Source organism: Antechinus flavipes, chromosome 3 (genome assembly GCF_016432865.1).
Source record: "Antechinus flavipes isolate AdamAnt ecotype Samford, QLD, Australia chromosome 3, AdamAnt_v2, whole genome shotgun sequence".
Classification (NCBI taxonomy): Eukaryota; Metazoa; Chordata; class Mammalia; order Dasyuromorphia; family Dasyuridae; genus Antechinus; species Antechinus flavipes.
Genome location: NC_067400.1, coordinates 289,294,704 through 289,312,626, shown reverse-complemented (window position 1 = coordinate 289,312,626; position 17,923 = coordinate 289,294,704). Strand labels below are relative to the sequence as shown.

The window sequence follows — 17,923 nt, the reverse complement described above, 5'->3', positions numbered from 1 at the left end:
GTAAAAAGAGGAAGTTGGACTAAATCATTTCTGAGGTCTCCCCTACCTCTAAATTGATGGTTTAATCCCAAAAAGCTGTTTTCAAAAATTGGAAAACGATCGGGTCTATATTTTATTATTGTCATAGTTTCAAATGGCCACTAGATGACAGCTATGTTCTATTTGACTTACAACCACTTTTTTTTTTTTTTTTAAAGACCACTGCAAAAGCCAAACCAAATCTATTTCTTTATATTTCAGCTGACTGACTAGCTGTATTGGTGTTGCAGATTCATTCACATTGTTCCAGCCTCAACTAAAATAGGGAGGTAAAGTTCAGGGTAGCCCCTCAATGCTGATTTCCTCTCCCCAGGATCATCTCTCTGCTCCCCCAAAGATGGGAGGGCAAAGAGAGGTTCCAAGGGCTCTTTCCCTAATTCTCCTGTTATCTTTTCATCATTGGCATTTATACTTTATGTCTTATTGACTTAGGAAATATCAAAGAAATTCACATCATTTTTGTATCCATTATCTTTTTGCCCCCTCCTAATTTACTGGGCAAATTAAAAGGCATAAATGACTGTTAATTTGCCTGAGAGGGTGTGTGTGTGTGTGTGTGTGTGTGTGTGTGTGTGTGTGTGTGTGTATGTGTGTATGTGTATACTCACATAAATACATTTATGTATATATATATTTATTTTTGTAAATATGTATACACACACACACATACATACATAAATATAGCACAGGGAATATGAGAAAATGTGAATTGGATAGATGAAATGTGAAACACGGTCTTACTTCAAAGTAGTTGTTTGGCAGGGATATTTCATTAATTCCAAAAATATTGTCACTGCTCAAAACATTTTTGGAAGTCATAATCAAAAGCAATCTTCAAATCTGGTGATTTCCAGTGCAATATATTTCCTTCCTTCCTTTCTCTCTTTATCTATCTATCTATCGTGTGTGTGTGTATGTGTGTGTGTGTGTGTGTGTGTGTGTGTGTGTGTGTGTGTGTGTACACACCTTGGCAGCCATTTAGTTCAATTCCCTTCAATTTGTGCAAGAGAAAAGTGCAGCCAAGGAAATTTAAGTGACTTATACAAAATCATATGGGTAATAAGCATCATAGATGAGGTTTGAAATCACTTCCCCTGACTCCTAGCTAATAGTTATACAAGGCCTAAGGCATCTAGGGGGTACCGTGGATAGAGTCTCAGACCTGAGTTCAAATCTAGCCTCTGACTCTCACTGCCTATGTAATTCTGGGCAAGTCACTTGACCCTGCTTGACTCAGTTTCCTCATTTGTAAAATGAGCTAAAGGAGAAAATGACAAGTCCCAGTATCTTTGTCAAGAAAACTCCAAAGGAGGCCATGAAGAGTTGGACATGATTGAAATGACTGAACAACAACATATAGTGCATGCTATGTGCCAGACACTCTGCTAAGTGCTCTCCCAACATTATCTCATTTGCTCTTTATAACCTGGTGAAGTAAGTACAATTATTAACCTCATTTTACAGTTGAGGAAATTGAGAAAGGTAGAGGTTAAGTGGATTGCTCAAGATCACATAACTAATAAGAGTCTGAGCTGGATTTGAATTCCGATTTTCCTAACTCCTGCTGCTCTATCCATTGCACTATCCAGTTGTCTCAGTGGTATTTTTGCCTCTTTTCTCTTCATTGCTCCTCACATTTAATCAACTGCAAAATTCTGTTCCTTCTCCTTCCATAATCCCTTGCCTAAGTTTCCTCCTTTCATTCTCACAGGCCTAAAACTACACCAGATTCTTGTTACTTTTAGTCTAGAGTATTGCACCAAGTAGTCTCACCTTTAGTCTTTTTCATAGGTTACTAAGATCAGAGATTTAAAACTAAAGGAGATCTTAGATGACATTTGGTGAGAATTTCTCCACATTTTACAGGTGAAGGACTAAGGCCTAAAGAGTTTAAGTTATTTTCCCAAATTTTCCCCAAATCTCTCAAATTACTCAATTCCTAAATATTCCTCCCTCTCTCCCTCCCTCCCTCCTTCCTTTCTTCCTTCCTCTCTCCCTCTTTCTTTCCTTCCTTCCCTTTTTCCTTCTTTCCCTCCTTCCCTCCTTCCTTCCTTTTTCTTTCAAATTTAATAGTATTTTATTTTTCCAAATACACAGAAAGATAATTTTAAACATTCATCTTTGCAAAACCTTGTATTCCAAAACTTTCTCCCTTTCCCCATCTTCTCTTCCCCTAGACAGCAAGCAATCTAATATAGTTTAAACATGTGCAAGTCTTCTAAATCATCATGCTGTGCAACAAAAATCAGATCAAAAGGGGAAAAAAACACGAGAAAGAAAAAAACAGGCAAACAAACAAACAACAACAAAAAGGTTAAAATACTATCCTTTGGTCTATATTCAGTCTCCATAATTCTCTCTGGATATGAATGGCACTTTCCATTACAAATCTATTGGAATGTGGCAGTATTTCTAATGAACGGATAAAAATAAATCACGCATTGTGCAAAAACCCTTTCTGTGGAAGAAAATTTGTTTTTTTTCTAAGATTCAAGGCACTTTACAAATTATCTCAATCCTTCCCGTTTCAACTTTATTTCTCCTTGATCTCCTTCCCTTAGGAAGGAACCATTGAAGAAATCTCCTTGAAAGAAGGAACCATTTTGGCTTTTGCTTTTTATTTTAACCTCTAGCACACTGCCTGATACATTATAAATGTTTAATATATTTCTGATATTTTGCATTAAATGAGATATTTATTTTTAAATATCCAGACCATCAGAACAGATGTCTCTGTATACATTATTACTTAGAATGTTAGGACCCAGGACCTTCATCCCTTGTCAACCTGTTGAAATCCTAATACCTTCTGTTCCATAAAGAATTTTGTTACCCTCTAAGGCAAAAATAACCTCTCCTTTCTCAGAATTTGTTCCTTTCCTATATGTTCATGTTTCATTTTATATTATTGAGATTATATAGCTGTTTTGATATCCTATAATTATAGATTTCAAGTTTTTAGAATGGTGGGATAATGTCCATTTATTTGTATATTTTCTTCCATCCTTTGCAAGGTGCTTTACTTCTAGAAAGATCTTGATAATTTTGAATTATTGAATTCAATCTGTTCCCTAATGATGATTAGGACAAAAATGAAAATAATAAAAAATGTCAATAACAAATAATTACTGAGAGGTTTATAAAACAGATCACTATTCTGTGAGGCAGTCTATTCCATTGTTAATTATTGGAAAATATTTATTTATATCAAGCCAATATTTGCCTATTTGTAATATCTGATCATTGATGCTGATCCTGGATCAGAGAAGAATATACTTAATCCCCTTCTAAGAGACAGCTCTCCTGATCCTCCCTTTAAGTTTGGGTAGTGAGGTAGTACAGTGGATAGAACACTGGGGCTAGAGTCAGGAAGTCCAGAATTCAAGTCTAGTTTCAGATCCTTGTTAGCTGTGTAATCCTGGGAAAATCACTTAACAATTGTTTGCTTTAGTTTCCTCAAATCTAAAGTGGGATTGATTTCAATACTTATCTGACAAAGTTAATCATGAGATCAAATGAGATGATATTTATAAAGTACTTGACCCATAGCAAGCACTATATAAACACTTATTCCCTTTCCCTTCTTTTCCAGATGAAATCTTCCCAGTTCCATTAACTATTTATTCCTCATAGGAGACTATTTCCAGACCTCCCACCAGGGTAATCACTCTCCTTTGAGTACAGTATAGTTTACTGAAGCCTCTTCTAAGATGTATCAACCAGAATGGAATTGAATTATGCAGTTGTGATCAGCCTAGTGCAGAGTACAGTGAAAGTATTGCCTTCTTTGTTCCAGACATTAGGTTTATATTGATGTAACATTAAATTGCATTAGGGCTTTTTATTCTTTTTCAAGTTATAGCTCTCTGTTGACTTATATTGAGTTTCCAGGCAGCTACGGCATCCTGGCCTTTTTCCTATGAGCTGTTACAAAGTTAAATCTCTTCCATTCTGTACCTGTGCAAAAACTTTTTTGAACACAAATGCCAGATTTTTTTTATGCTGTTTAACGTATTCTTGTTAAAACTATTTGAGTGTTTTGTTCTATATTTTTGTCATATGATGTAATACTTATCTCTTCCCTTCTTTATGTAAGTTAAGTATTTGTAAGTTATGCCTATCTCTATTCTTCCTCTATTTTTATTCAAAATTTGATACAAATGTCCTATAAATAGAACATGGCCAACTACAGAGCCATATAGCATGCCACTAGAAACCTCTTTCCAGATTATATGTTCTTATCCTTTTTTAAATGTTTGGATTCCTTTGATATTCTAGTGAAATATAGTTATCAAAAAAATTTTTTAAGAAAACCTTTAGTTACATGGACCCCAGATTAGAAATCCCTGTTTCAGATTTATATCAGCTCCTAACAATTTGTTTGATTTTATGTGAATCACTCATTTTCTCTGTGCTTCAGTTTCTTCAGTTACAACATTGAGGCTTTAGACTACATGATCTCTATGTTTATCAGAATTTTATTGGTCAAAGCATATTGGAATATTCACGCAATAAAAAGTAGGTAAAATGTTATCTTTAAAATAGGTTTTATGTGTGTATGTATATATATATATATATATATATATATATATACATACACACACACACACACACACACACACACATATATATATATATATATATCACAAAGTTAGAGCTTGTAAATGTAGGATAGAGGCAACATTTCAGTTATTTCATAAATGGAGACATCAGACTAATATTTCACTTCATCATTTTAACTGTGCTGTCTAAAGTGACTTTAGTGCCATGCTTTAAATCTCTCCCAACTTCCTTCCAGGTCTAAAATATTTCCGTGCTTCATTCAAAGGTGACATTTTACCTATCCCAGGGAATTAATATTATTGAAACCATTAACAAGCAGGTTCTATTTTTATTGAGACATAGGATCCGGTTTTGGGTGGAAGAAGCATGCTTTTATATTAGCATATTGATTGTCTTTTTGTTACAAACAGAATGCTTAAATCTTCAACCTTGATCTCTCTGCTTGGCCTTATACAAAATAAGATTGCCTTCTTAAGAAAATCAAAGGCTTGCATTTCTACCATGGTTTTCTCCCTTCTTGTTTAGGAAGGTTGAATTTCCTACATTTTTCTCACTATTTTGAGCCAGAAAAAAAGAAAAAAAGATTGTCATAAAGGATACACTTAAAAATATTTGCCTTCAGTTTCCAGGAGTGCAAGCTTCAAACATAACTCTCGATAGGTTGCATTTGGGCTTTCTTGCTTAGGATTCCTGTGCATATATTTTCCCTAGTCTGATGTGGGATCCAAGTCTGGGTTTGAGCCCCAAAAAGCATTATTTTCACATAGCATATTTGTATTATAGGTGACTGCAATCATCTTTTAGTTTTCTACATATTGTAAGCTTTGATGTCACATTGATTTCTGTCTAGATTCTCTTGAGAGGGGTTTTAGTTATCCTGGGATTTCTAGAGGGAAGTGTCCAATAATGATCCATCTGGATCTTTTCCCCCAGACTTCTAGCCTTACAGTCTCCACAGCTGGAGCCACTTAATCCCCTACTTGCACAGCTCTGGGATAACTCCAGTTCCTGAGGCAGGGGAAATAGAAGGACATGTGGATCCATAGATTGGGTGGCTCAGAACCATCAGGTTTATATAGTTGGTCTAGCTTGTTCTTCCTAGTTCTAGTAACTAGTCTTCTGTACTGTTTCTTAAGCTTGAGTACCTGTATTATTTTTCCCACCTTTTCCTAGAGATTGGAGTTCTGCCCTTGAACCCTAGTCCTTATGGCTGGGTCCTGGCTACCTGCTGCCAGACCTCCCTAAGGCCAAGCATCTGCCTGTTTGGACCTCAGCATATTGCCTTTTGCCAAACTCCCTTGACACTCCACCCTCCTGTCTAGACTTCCTCCTATTGCCTGCTGCTGGGACCTTCCTGGATCACCTGCCTTGCCCCAGTGGGTCTGTCTCGTCTCTGGTTTCTGACCATCCCCCCCCCCCCAATCTGGTCTATCCTTCTGCCAACTAGGTTCTAGGTAGTGACATATAAAATACATACAACATTATATACCAAAGGCATTTTTTGCTCATACAGAGGATGTGTTCCTGTAAGTATGTATAAACAATCATGTTTTTATAAATAAGTCTCCATGTCATATATTATTGAGCAGCTCATTGTTTAAAGGAATTTTATTCTGAATAATATTTTGTAAAGTAAAACATTCTACTTTTGCAAAGCAATTAAACCTTCCATTTTATCTTGTTTATATTTCTGGTTTTTTAAATATGAAATGAGATAAACATGTCCTAAATATTTGTTTTAGATTCATTATGGCTTGCTCATTAATAACTTTAATGGATAATATTGTGAAGTCAGGAATAATATGTAGACATGGAGAATATTAATTGCTAGTTTTTTTCTAGAAAATATTTCCTCTAAGTTACTTTCTAAAGAAATAGTAGGTAAAGAGTTCAACTGAAAAGTAAGAAATTTGATGCAATGGGAGATTAAAAGTGGGGAGGAATGTCACAGGCTGTAATAGGATCAGGATGAATGTGAATCATGTTAATCCACTGGGGCTAAATATTTCATTATAGCTAGACAATACAATGATAGATTTAGAACTATAAGGGATCCTAAGGGCCACCTAGTCCTAAAAGTCTCTCTTTTTATTTTTATAATTGAGGAAACCAAATTCTGGAGAGGCTAAATGACTTGCCTGGAGTCACTCAAGTATCACATAGAAGACCCACTATTGAAACACCCAAATCTGGCACTTTTCACATGCTACCATCACTAAAACATTGCCCTTGAACATTTTTAGATGAACATATGAGAATCTGAGGCTAATAGATGTATCTTTTGCTTCACATAGGGAACATTTAGATTTGGGACTTTAGGCTAGAAACAATCAAATCCTGCAATCATTCTTTGTCATTTGTCTTTTTTTTTTTTTTTTTGTAACCAATCATGACCATTCCCCAAAACTCACGTCTCATTGTTAGTAGAGACAAGAATAGGATCTGGGACATTTGACTTTCAGTCTTATGTTTCAATAGAATGTATACTCAAGGCTATATTTTTTTTAAAAAATTCTTTGGTAAATCACAATTATCTATCCTTCCCAACCCCTTCCCCCAAATTAGTAAACAAAATCCTGTTCTGCCCACCCCATATTTATTTAGCAAAATGATAACTTAATATTAATCCATCTTTTGGGTCATTGCATTGAGCACTGCTGTCATATTCAGTAGCAAAGCTCAGAATAAACTGAATTTATACATCCCAAGTTACAGCTGTCAAATGTTGTACTTTATTGCTGTCATTTAGTAGAAAAAGTCCACATTCTTCAAAGCTCCAAATGGCTTCCAAAATGCATTGTGGTTTTCCCCACTCTGTTTATCTCCAACATACAGTACAACCACAAAAAAAGGCTTTTCCATAGTGTGCCTGATTAATAAAACAGATATAGATCAATCCAGCAGGTTTTTCATGGGCATTTTTGGTCACAGATGTAGTTCATTAATCCCCAAGTGCAAGGTGCTACCTCTTTATTGTGAGTCCAAGAGACATTCTGTTTAGCAGAAAATAGAAATAGGCAAAAGGATGATTGTTTGGAAGTTATTTTGAAAACATGTTTATATGTTTTTTAGCTCATAAAAATGGATCTATCCATAATTCTTTCTATAGATTATGATTCAAGAATTCAATTAATTTGTCAGGAGCTAAAGACAATTTGAAGATAACCCTTCCAGAATATTCCAAGGGGGAAAACTGTCCATACATTTGTAATGCAGATGTGTATATCTACATAGAGAATCAGTTTCTACAATATATTTCCATTTCATGTGTTATTTGAGGCTTTTCCTATTACAATATCCTGGTCTTGACATTTGTAGGTTTTTTCAATTTTTTGATCAAAATTATTTTAAAATTGCACTGAAATCACTGCACAAAATCCCCATATTTGAACACTAAATGAGATATAAACACTATGTGGAATTAAGAGTAACAAGCCAAGTCCATTTCTTTCATGCAGCATGCTCACATGCACACACACATATTCAAAAAAATCCTTATTTTTTTCAATCAAAATTTCTATGCCTAAGAATGACTTTCAGCTGGTTATTTTTATTAGAAAACTGTCATGTCCAATTCCTAAGCCTGACTGACTTGATAACTATTTTGAATATAATGTTTATTTTGGTTTATTCCTATGCTGTTGCTCATGATTAAATTATTTATTAACTACTTTGTGATTTTTATTGCCTTTATACCCCAGAACTCTTCCTAACAAAGATATTTCATAAAAAAAAATAAGATGGATTTTTCCTATCCCTATTGCAACTTCACAAGTCTCCTCTCCTCTTTTCTCCTTTCCTTTCTTCTCCTCTTCTGTCACCTTCTAGGTTTTCACTATTTTAGTTGGCATTATTATTGTAGTTTTTTTTTTAACTGTATGAACCCATTGGTGCCCTTGGCAGTAAGATTTGGTTACAGGAAATCCAGAAGCTAATTGTGCCTTTAGTTTCAGCAATTATGTTTCTCTTTGGATTAACTTCAGAACCAGTCAGAGATTGTGAATACAATTCTCATCTTGCCTCCTTCACCACCTATCTTGCAAACAAGTCCCAGTTATGAAGACAGTAGCTTTTCTCTTCAAATGTACTTAGGGGGTTGATAGTCACTTCTAAATGCTTTAATTTAGTTATTTAATAAACTTTCTCCATAAATAATCAGTGCATCTATTTTTAATAGTGTGAATTGAAATGCCCTTAAGAGCAAAATTTCAGAGAACCCTATTTTTCCTTTTCCTCTCCCTCTCTTTTTCCCTTTCTCTCTCCCTCATTCTCCTCTCCCTTCACTTTCTCCCTTCCTTCTTCCCTCTTTCCTTCTCTCTCTCCCTCTCTACTCCCTCCCTCTCTTTTATTTCCTTCCCTCCTTCTTTTTTTGTCTTTTTTTAAAGGGTGTATTTTGTTCATTTCATTTCTTTATGCATGGGGATATAGCTGTGAAACAATAACTACATGGCTAGTATATTTATACTATATTTTTATACTATACTATATTTTAAAAAAATCTATAGCCATATCTCTCACCATCCTAAATGCCTCAGAATCTTAGTTATTCTTTTTTTACATGTGAAGTTCATGCTTTTCATTACCAAGTAAAATTAAGAAAATGTAAGAAGCCATTGTTTTATTACATATTAGGAAATAATGAGTGCTTCCAAAAGTCACACTCGAGACCAGACAATAGTCATAAGTATAAGATGACTATGGATACTATGAGATAATGTCTACTTGTCAGAAATGGAGGATATAATCTTTTTCCATCAAAGTTCAAAAGTTAACGATGTACTTTACATTTTTATTGCTTCTATTTAGAGATTGATCAAAGAATAAAAGGGGACTGGTATGCAATTTTTTTTTACTGTGAATATTTTCAATATCATGTGTGCATAATACCATATTTGTTGTATGATATGATATTTCAAAAACATTAGTTCCCCCTTAGGAAAAGTTTGTTGTATACTCCTACACTCATTGAAAAAGAATAACTTCTTCATTAAAAAATCCATAACTTATAAACAGAAATATCATCAGAAGAAAATCTTTGGTTCATATGATAATGAAAGAAAAGTATATATGGAAAATATTAGGAGATACATGATAATATTAATTTTTCTATTTGTATAGGAATTATTTATTTTTAAAATCTACTGATCTTTTATTACTTGGAAACTCTATGCTTAATCATGAAAGAAGCACATGCTAAAGAAACATCTCAGTAAAATCAAACTATCCACATATGGCAAACACTTGGGTACCTCAGCAGCTCATTTGGAACTGATTAAATTTAAGATCCTATTTAACATGCTTGAGTTTAAAAATCAGTTTAGATCATGTGTAACAGTCCATGTATCTTGCTATTTGAAACTCCTACACTAGGCATTAGCAATGTTCTATACCTTGAATTAGATGAGGAGGGAGGTGGGGACCAAGAAAAATTGAACAGGTTACATGGGGATCAGCAACAGTGGGAGCCAGAGTGGGTGAATAAAAGAGATGTGAAGAATGGAAGAGCAATGATAATATCTGTCTTGCTGAACCCTGATTCTAGATATTATACACTTACATTTAGACTCTGGGAGATGGAAGAATCACAGCTCAGTGAAGTTGCTTTTGACTTATAGCAGGTCTGGTTTTGGTATCTGGTAACAGAAGGAACAGCTTCTCTTGTTTTGTTTCAAATCAGCCCCTGGGGATGGAAAAAAAAAAAAAAAACCTATGTTATGAAATCTGCACAGTATGAGGATATTGAATTCTTATTAGAGCAAGCCTCTTTTTACTCCTGGAAAAATTCAAATAATAAAGATAGTTGAAAAAATCTATTTCATATTTAAGTGCTATAGAAAGTTCTGGGTGTATCTTTTCCCCTTATCTTTTCTCTTCTGGTACTTATAGAAGAGAATGAAATTTCTCCTTGTTATTGCATATGGCTTTCACATAGCTTAGTCTAATAAGGCAAAAATGCTATAACTTTTCAGAATCCACTAATTTGAAGTTTGTGATAATTTACATAGAGAATCTAAATGGGTGTTTTGTTGCATTCTCTATGAAGGAACGGGTTTGCCATTAGATTCATTCTGGAAACAATTTTGAAGTGGGGGAAATTTATATATTTGAGAAAATAAACTTTCTAGGACATCTTAAATTCACAATACCATTTGTACACACTTGTGTAAGTTTTAATTCATCTTTTACTAAAACATATAAAACAGTACCTTTATTTGATAATGCTTTAGCAATTTTTTTTGTTCAATTAGATGGCATAGTGGACAGAATGCCAGACCTGGAGTCAGGAAACTCATCTACTTGAGTTCAAATATTACCTCAGACACTTACTAGCTGTGTACCATGAGCAAGTCATTTAGCCCTATTTGCCTCAGTTTCTTTATCTATAGAATGAGTTGGAGAAGGAAATGGCAAATCACTACAGCATTTTTGCCAAGAGGGAACATGAAGAGTCTGACTGAAAAATGACTGAACAACAACAAAAATCACTACTATATATTGAAACGCTTTTTATTTTCCCTACATATGTACATATACATATATATTTCAGATTTTTCACTAGCTTGTGGCATTTTCCCTTTTGTGATAAAATTGCAGGTGTTTGCTTTTCAGTGAGACAGATTATGGAAGAATAAGTTATAGGTTCATAAATTCAGAGGCAAAATATACTTTAGAGGCTATCAATTCTAATTTAATTTTGCTAATGATGAAATCAAATCTAAGAGTGGTTTAGATAACTTACCCAGTGTCAGTCACATAGTTAATCTGTGTCTGAGGTGGGATTTGAACTAAGTTTTTCTTTGAGCCAAATATAGGTCCAATTTTCCTGATTACTCAGAGAAATATAAAGCAAAGAAAGAGAACTATAGATCATTATAATGAATTAATCAATTGATTCAGAAATATTAAATAAAATCTTGGCAAAAAGATTACAGCAATTATTTTTTAAAAATCATGAATTGTATCCAAGTTGGATTTATACCAGGGATAGAAGGATGATTCTACATTAGGAAGATAATTGATATAATTACACTAAAAACAAAAACATCCCCAAACCACATAATTAACTCAACAGTTATAGGGATAAAGTTCTTGATATTTTTGCTAAACACTCTATAAAGTAAAGGCATAGATGAATCTTTTCTAATATGTTAACAAGCATCTACCTTAAACTGAGATGTAAGCATTATATGTAATAGGGGATTTGAAATTTTCTCAATAAATATAGTAGTAACACAGGCCTACTCCCTTTTCCTGCTATTATTTGATAAAGCTTTAGAAATCTAGCAATAGCAATGAGACAGAAATTAAAGGCTTAAATAGAACCAAAAAGAACACAAAACTATTCCTATTTGCTGATAAAATAATGATTTAGTTAGAAAATCCTAGGAAATCAGCAAAGAAAGCAACTGAAATAATATTTTCAACGAAGTTGCAAACTATAAAACAAACCCACAAAAGTTAAAAGCATTTCTACATGATAAAAAACCTGAGGCAATAATAAAAGGGTCATCAGAATAATTACAAAGTGCATAAAATATTTTAGTCTGCTAAAGCCCCCTCAATATTTGTATAGATTGAATTATAAAATGATTTTTAAAGAAATAAAGATTAAAAAATAGTAGGGGGAATACTCAGTGCTCATGACTGTACTGCTCCAATAGAATAAAAAGACAACCATATAAATATTAATTTACATATTTATTTATGTATCATCGTACTAAAGGGATATTTTATAGATCCAGATAAATAATTTGCAAATTTGTTTGGAAGAAGAAAAAACCTAAATCAAGGAAAATAATGGGGAAAAGTGAAGAAGGAAGCACTTTTGCATACCTCCAACTATATTATAATGCAGCAAAAATAAAAGCCATTTGGCATTTTAAAATAGAGAAATAGATTGAATAGAATAGACTAAATAAAATAGAAACAGAAATAATTGAATTTAGTATCTTAGTGCTTGATAAACACCAAAATATAAATTATCCAAGAAAGAGCTCCCTTTTTAATAAGGGCTTCTGGGAAAAATAGAAAGCAGTCTTATGGAAATTAGATTTAGACCAGTATCTTACATCATATTCCCTTATTAATTCTAAATGGATATGTGACCTGAAAATTAAAGATTATACTATAAAACCTTAGAAGAGATAAAGATCCTATATTTTCCACAACTATTGAGAGGGAATGAGATTTTTTAAAAAAAAATTAATACATTTTTACTGATAGTTGTTTTTTGACTTAAATTTTCTCTGATATTACTCCCTTCCTCATTCCCAGATGAATTCCCAGGAAGTGGATAAAGGCAATAATGAAAGATAAGATATAATTTTAATTATATGAAAGTATTTAACAAAATTATTATGTTAAGGAAAAGAATGGAAGCAGTCAATTGGGGGAAAAAAACTTTGTGGCTGATAAATGTTTAATATATAATATATAGAAAACTAACAAAAATCTAAAAGATTCCAGACCATCCTCCAATAGATATGTGGTTAAAGGATATGAACAAAAAATTCTCAAAAGAAGAGACACAAACCATTAACAACCTTATGATAATATGCTTCAAATAATTATCAGAGAAATGCAAATCAAAACAAATATGAGATCTTAAATCACAACTAGAAAATGGGCAAAAGATAAGCAATAATATGGGGAGAGACAGGGACATTAACAGATTTTTAACTGATTGTGAATTGGTAAACCATTTTGGAAAGCAATATGGAATTGTATAAACAAAGTGACTAAAATGTCTATAATCTCTGATCCAGAGTTTCAGCTGTTAGGTATAAAACCCAAGAATATAATCTGCCAAATGAAAGGCTCTATATACATCACAATATTTATAGTAGTACTTTTTGTGATAACAAATTAGAAATATGTAGATACCCATTGATTGGGCAATGCTAAACATAATATAGTACACAAATGTAAAGGAATATTATTGTGCTGTAAGAAATAATAAGCAGGAATACAAAAAAATGGAAAATTTACATGAATTGATATAAAGTGAAATAAACAGAACCAAGAGAAAATATTCATGATGATTATAACAATAGGAAGGGAAAGAACAAGAACTGAAAGTTGCAAAATTGTTGTAAAGAGTAGCTCACTCCAAAGAAGAAATATATGTAACCACTTTTTCCCCTTCTTTACAGAAATTCACAGGTGTAGATTTGAACATCATATATAATATCAAATTTTTAAAAATGATGATTGGTTTTGTTGAATTTTTCTCTCTCCTTTTTAAATTTTTATTTGAAGAGATGGCTTTGGGAGAAGCTAGATGGTGCAGTAGATAGAGCACTAGCCCTGAAGTCAGGAGGACTTGAATTCAAATTTGATCTCAGACACTTAACACTTCCTATCTATGTGATCCTGGGCAAGTCACAACTCCAATAACCTTAGCAAAAATAAATAAAGTAAATTTTTTTTAAAAGAAGGGCTGGCTTTCTGGGAGAGGGGTGGGGGAAACAGGGTAAATGTAGATGATATAAAAACCAAAAGATATCAATAAAATATCTTTAAAAAGAAATTAGATTTTGTTTCCTGTCTGCTGATAATAGTTTTTGCTTCATCAGGGTACCAGTTATCTTAGGTTGTGTACACCTAACAGTCAGATGTTATTCTACCATTGATGAGTCATTTGACTAAATGAATAATAATCTTTCTGCCTCAGTTCTTTTCTATCAAAGAGATTTAATAAAAATTATTTTACAAGTTGTTGTGATTATTTATAGAGATAATAGGTGCTACTTTAAAAGTGAAAATGCATTCTGAAATGCAAAATATTGTGCTATTATCCTATCTTTCTTTCCCTGTTCCATTACCCTGACCCCAACTCTTGCTCAAGACTATTCTGTCTCTCTCTGCCTCCTTCCCTCCTTTGTTTCTTCAGCCCCCATGTCTCAGTACTCTCTTCTTTTAGTCATACAGGATCAAATCTTGAGTAGTAATAATATCTATCATTTACATAGGATTATAGAGATTGAAAATACTTTATATATGTAACTTTCTGGTGCTATTAAGCACTTAATCAAATGCTTATTGATAGATCCTTCTAACAGTTTTGTGAAGTAGAGACTATTAATAATGTACTCTTCTATTACAAGTGAGGAAACAGTTCCAGAAAAGTTAAGTGACTTGCCAGACATCATTCAACTATTTCAAACCAGAATTCAAATGCAGTTGTTTCCAACTCAAGATGTGTTTTCTTCCTTACATATCATGACCCTCTAGAGATTCCTTGACTCCTTGGTCTCCTTCACCCCCTGCCAAGTCTTGATCAGTTTTTATCTCTCATTCCTCCTTTTTTCATTCACATGGCCATTATCAAAGATCAGAACTTTATTACCTGCAATAGCATTTTATATCATCTTCCTTATTTTAATCTTTCCCTTCTTCATTCCACCTACACAGCTGCCAAATTAATATTCTTAAAACACAGGTCTAACTATGTTACTCCTCCAATCAAAAACCTTAGTGGCTGTCTTTTGCCTCTAAGATAAAATGCAAACTTTCTAAGGTTTGACTCTCAATTTACATTTATTTCATATTGACCCATTTACACATGCTACATTTTGCCAATTGACTTACTAGCTATTCCTAAAATTCAACATTCCATTTTTTGTCTCTTGATCCAGGCTGTTCATTTGTACTTCTTCCTCACAATTGTCTCTGAAAGTTCTTAGATTGTTTCAAGGTTCAGGTTAAGTGCTACTTGCTTTTCCTTATTCCTTTTGTTTTTAGTGCCATTCCCTTCTAAACCTACCAGTTATTTAATTATAAATAGGAAGGCTTTATCTACCTCTCCTCCACCAAAGTAAAATATAAGCTCCTTAAGGGCAGGGTCTCTTTTCTCCTTTCTTCCCTCTCTTCTTTTTTTCCTTCCTTCCACTTGGGCTCTCTCTCCCTCCCCCTCTTCTCTTCCCTCCCTCCTTCTCTTATTTCCTCCCTCCCTCCCTTTTTTCCTTCCTATACACCGTATCTAGCATGGTGCTTTGAACATCTCAGGTGGATAGATTCAGGTCTCTGGCTGCCAACTTTGTGAAATAAGATATGCAGTTGCAGATTTTCAGATTTCTGAAAGGGGGTGGGGAGAGGAAGCATGTCCTTATCCCTAGCTTACTACAGTATTGACTTTTAGGAATTTTCCCTTGGATAAAATCCGCTATCTGGTGTCTCTCTCTCTCTCTCTCTCTTGTCTTTTTCCTCTCTCCTTTTTCTTTCTCTTAACTTCCTCTTCCCCTTTCTTTCTCCCTCTCTTCTTTATTTCCTCCTTCCCTCTTCCTCTCTTCTTCCATTTCTCTCCTTTTTTCTCTCTCTCCACTCTACTATATTCTCCCCCTTCTACCTCATTGCCAGCTCCTAATGGGAGCTTATTCATTCTGAATATTGAATGGTATATTCTCATGTGTATGCCTTCTTTCATTTCTGTTTGCTATTGGCATGAATAAATGGTTTTATTTGCTACCTACACTCTTTGTGGAACTGATATTTGGTGGGAAGGTCCAAACTAAAGGATAGTGATTTGGACCTAAAATGATTCCTCCTAAACTACATTATTTTGGGGGGAGGCAGATAGATATAATTTTAGCCTGGTACCCTTTCTCCAAGGAGAACAGAGAGGCCATCTTCTGGCTCCAATCTCTTACTTTCTCTTCTGAAAGGAATCAAATCCTTAGAAAAGGATGGGAGGAGACTCTTGAGATATCTATTCATATCTACCTTTGAGCTACCTTTAGACAGTCTTATGGAGCCATGCATAACTTGTATGAGAAGCATCTCTTCCTCCCATCCTCATGCAATTAAAATATTATACAATTGATCCATTTTGTTCTGACTCAAAATTTTTTTGGGGGCCCCAAAACCCATCCAAACAATGTACCTTCTCCAAGCACGTTTTTCCAAAAACATCTACATAAAAAGGTTTCATAGAGTTCAATCAACAAACAGCTATTAAGCATTTACTATGTCCTATGTAGTCTGTTAGGTTTTGGGAAGGATAAGTGGGACTTGCATGAATATTTTCCATTGCATTTGATTTTAGTTTAGTGCCTTCATGAAAGGCAGCAGGGCCCTGGGGGCAGTTAACCTCTGAGACAGTAAGATCTAGGATTAAGTGCTAGCTCTGATATATATTGGGTAAATCACTTAACCTTTCAGCATTTGAGGCAAAGGGGACCAAATATGAGGCTACAAGCTACATAGCGGAATCAGATTGAAATATTAATTGGGAAATATTTAATACATTAACTGAAAATACAATATAGTATTAATTTGTGTTTTTTTAAAGTCAATATGAAGCCTGTAGGGATCTATTTCTATTTGTATTTGATATTGGAGCTCTAAAAATTCTTTAAGATTAGAAATTACAAGGAAAATGTAGAAGGAGTTTACCCTTTTCGTGTAATACAATATAATGTCATCTCATATAGTAAAAGATCCAATCCTTTAGTGTATTTTGTACTCTTTATGACTCCATTTGGGGTTTTCTAGACAAAGATACTGGAATGGTTTGCCATATCCTTTTTCAGTTCAGATGAAGAAACTAAGATAAACAGGATTAAGTGATTTTCTCAGGGTCACACAGTTACTAAGTATCTGAGGCCAGATTTGAGCCCAGGAAGATGTATTGAATGAAATTTAAGCTATAAATTCTTTCACTATTATTTTCATTTGCATTTTCTTTACTATATCAAATACTTATTTTAGGTGAATTTAATTCATATATATTTAGGAATAGGCTTTAATTGTCTAAAATTGTCACTGGGTTAGGTATTAGCAAGATCTGAATTCAAATACAGGGTAGGATATTTACTATTGCATGTTCCTGTGCATGTCATTTGACTTCTGTCTGCCTTGTAAAATGAAAGTATTGAAGCAGATGACCACTGAGGTTCTTTCCAGCTCTAAAAGATCTTATGATTCTCTATATGAAACATTTTATGAAAATGTTGACTTGATATTTGTGACAAATGCCATCAAGGAGAAATTTAAGACAATATTTCATAATTACAATCAATGGACAGCTATTTATCACAGTGTCAGTTTCCATGGCATTTAGACCATCTTTTATATATATAAGAAAGTGGTGATAGATATTCTAATGATAGAATGTACTGCAACATCTTCTTCAACTAAGAGATCATTCTACACTGTAACAGCAGTGTAGTAATGATCAACTGTGAAGGTCTTGGCTACTCTGATTGATACAATGATCCAAAACAATTCCAAAGGACTCATTATGGGAAAAATTCTATCCACCTCCAGAGAGAGAACTAATAAATTTTGAGTGCAAATTAAAGTCTAATTTTCACACTTTATT

General features: G+C 33.7%; 1 protein-coding gene across 3 annotated transcripts in view; it reads right to left on the bottom strand.

Annotated features, from left to right (window-relative positions):
• The window catches only part of COL8A1 (collagen type VIII alpha 1 chain), a 211,954-nt gene that overhangs the window by 67,680 nt on the left and 126,351 nt on the right, over positions 1 to 17,923 (bottom strand). For all 3 annotated transcript variants that reach the window (XM_051985175.1, XM_051985174.1, XM_051985173.1), the window contains exon 2: positions 10,160 to 10,282. The gene's annotated coding sequence lies outside the window, so the exon portion shown is untranslated. The remainder of the gene's footprint in view (positions 1 to 10,159; positions 10,283 to 17,923) is intronic.